A 2,522-nucleotide genomic window follows, 5' to 3' on the forward strand; every position below is an offset into this window, starting at 1 on the left:
CCGGTGGTGTGCGGGGAGGCAGGGGTGCGGCAACCGGGTCCGGCTGCGCTCTCCCTGCCCTCGCCGTGAGGTCGGGGACTTGTACACGCTGGAGGAGGGGGGGCGCCCCTGATCTTGCTCCTCTCTTCCCATGACTCGTTATCGGCACGGGGGTCGGCTCTCTCCGCGGAGAGGGAGGGTCGGTGCTCCGTGCTTGCCCGTGCTGTGTGGTGTGAAAAGCCGCGCCTCGCGCTCTGCCCTCTTGCGGTGCTCCCGGAACGCTCCCGGTCGGTTCTCTCAGGTGCCTGAGGCTGAGTGGTGGTGTCGTTCCCGATCCCGGCGTTGTCCGTTGCCTTGTGCCAGCCTGCTGCCCGTGGTGTGTCCCGGCCGTCCTTGGGTTTGTGGGGCTTGTGCGAGTGAGAAAAAAGTTATCGCAGAGATTGACGTCTCTGCTGGGGGGGGTCGAGGCGGTTCCCCAGAGGAGGAGCGCTCTTCCCTTGTTGCGCCGGGCGGGTGGCTTCCCCGCATGAGCTGCCGGCCCTGGTCCTGGCTTGTCTTCCCTGCCGTGTCACCTGGCTCTTGTTGCACCGGGGGACCTGAGATGTTGCAGTGGGAGGCGAGCCGGGCCTGTGCGGGCTTCCCCGCCCGTGTGCGCGACTTTGCTCTGGCCCCGCACGGCAAGGCCGACCGACCAGGGTTGGTGTTGCTGCTGCCGCAGACCCCCCCCGCCCCACCCCTCCCTGCCACCCGTGGTGGGAAGGATGGACGCCTTTGATGTGTGCTGGTCCCGGCGGGGTTCCCGTCGGGGTTGGGTGCGGGCCACCCTCAGAGTGAGGAGAGGTTCTCTAGCGATCCTCGTTCGGGAGGCGGCGTTCGCTGCCGGGTTGGCGGGGGCCCGCCCCCGATGGGCTCCCGCGGCCCTGCCGCTCCCTGTCCCGCTTTTGAGCGTTAGTGGCTGCCCGCGTTGGTAACTGCGTGCCCGCGCCTCCCCCCTCCGAGCTGGGGGAGGGTCCCGCGGGGCCTCTCCCGGGCCGTCGTCTGGTGTGGTGAGTGGAGGACGTTCCCGATCCGTCCCCGCCCCTGCCTCGCGCGCGGTGTGTCGAGTGGCGGAGCCTGGAGCCTGTGCTGGGTCGCGATGCGAGGGCGTGTGGTGTGTGGCTTCCCGGCCTCGTGCTTGGGGTGCCGTGGGGTTTTTGGGGGGTCCCGTCCCCCTCCCCCTCCGGCCCCTGGCGACGCTGTTCCCGAGCGTCTGTGTGGGCCGCCGCCCGTTGGCGACGACGGCGCCGTGCCGGGCGCCGGGCCCCGCGGTGTTCCGGGGCCGCCGTGCCCGTGGTGGTGTGCCGCTCGGGGGGGTTCTGGCCCTCCGGAGCCGAGGATCCCGGTGTGTGTGGGCCCTTGCTCACGCGGCCGAAAAAGAGGCGGTCGATGATGGGTGCCGTGTCCGGCGGTGTGGATGGGTGCGGTGGGGCCCTGCTGGCGCGGGTGGCTCCGCGGGCGCTCGCGGGGTCTTTGAGGCGTGTGCGAGCTGCCTTTTCCCTCTCGGGCCTCTTTTGGGGGGGCCCGCCGCTGCCGCGGTGGGGGTTTCCGGTCCGCTGGTCGGCCGGCTCGGTGTCCCAGGCGTTGCGCGGGACCGCCCAGGAGTTGGGGGTGGTGAGATCCCGCGTTCGTTTCCCTGGCGTGCCGGCTGTGCCCGGAAAGGTCTCACCTCCCCGCTGGTTTGCGGCTGCGCCACCCGCCCGTGGGGGGGGTGGCCGCTCGCTCGCTCGCTCGCCTCTCACCCCGGTGACCCGACCCGATGACCCTCCCCGCTGCTCTTATTGGGCTTCCGGCATGCCCTCCTCACCCGCATCAGCCTTCCGCGATCCTCACCGGTTTGGCCTTGGTGGCCGGCCACCGGCGGACGGTCGAGTTGGGCGTGTGTGGTGTGTTCTCTTGGTGGGGGGGGACGGCGCTCGGCTCGTGAGGCTGCCCTCCCGGTGTGGGGGAGGCACGTCGTCGCGGCGGCGGTGGCTTTTGAAGGGTCTTCCCGGATCGGTTTTGCTCACGACGCGAGGGCTCCTGCCAGCGGGACCGCCGGTACGCCACGGGGGCGGTGGCGGTGAGATTCCCGCGTGCGTCCCTCGCTCGGGAGTTGGCCGTCCGGGGGCCCGAAGCCGGCGTGACGTGTCTCCTCCCGCTGGGCGCCGCCTCGCGTGCCTGCGCGATGTCGTCCTGGGTTCCCGCGCCTCCCTCCTGCTCGCCGTGCCAGAGGCTTGCCCGCATCGTCTCCTCCGTCTCGAGCCGTGTGGCTTCGTCCCCCGCCCCGGTCCCGGATCCGGGGCGTTGTGCTCTCCCGGCGTGTCGCCGCCGCGTGCCCGTCGCGACCCCGGTTCCCGTGCCTGGCCCCGTCCGCTCTGTGCCGGCGGTGTCCGCGCGTGAGCGTGCTCGCGTGCGTTGGGTTTGGTGTCGCCCGCCTCCCGGGGTCCCTGCCGCCGCCTCCGGCCGCCGCCGTTGGCCGGTGTGACTTGTCGCCGACGGGTCGTCGCCGCAGACCCCCGACCCCT

This window comes from Dipodomys merriami, unplaced genomic scaffold (assembly GCF_024711535.1).
Source record: "Dipodomys merriami isolate MVZ:Mamm:240054 unplaced genomic scaffold, mDipMer1.0.p SCAF_821, whole genome shotgun sequence".
NCBI lineage: Eukaryota > Metazoa > Chordata > Mammalia > Rodentia > Heteromyidae > Dipodomys > Dipodomys merriami.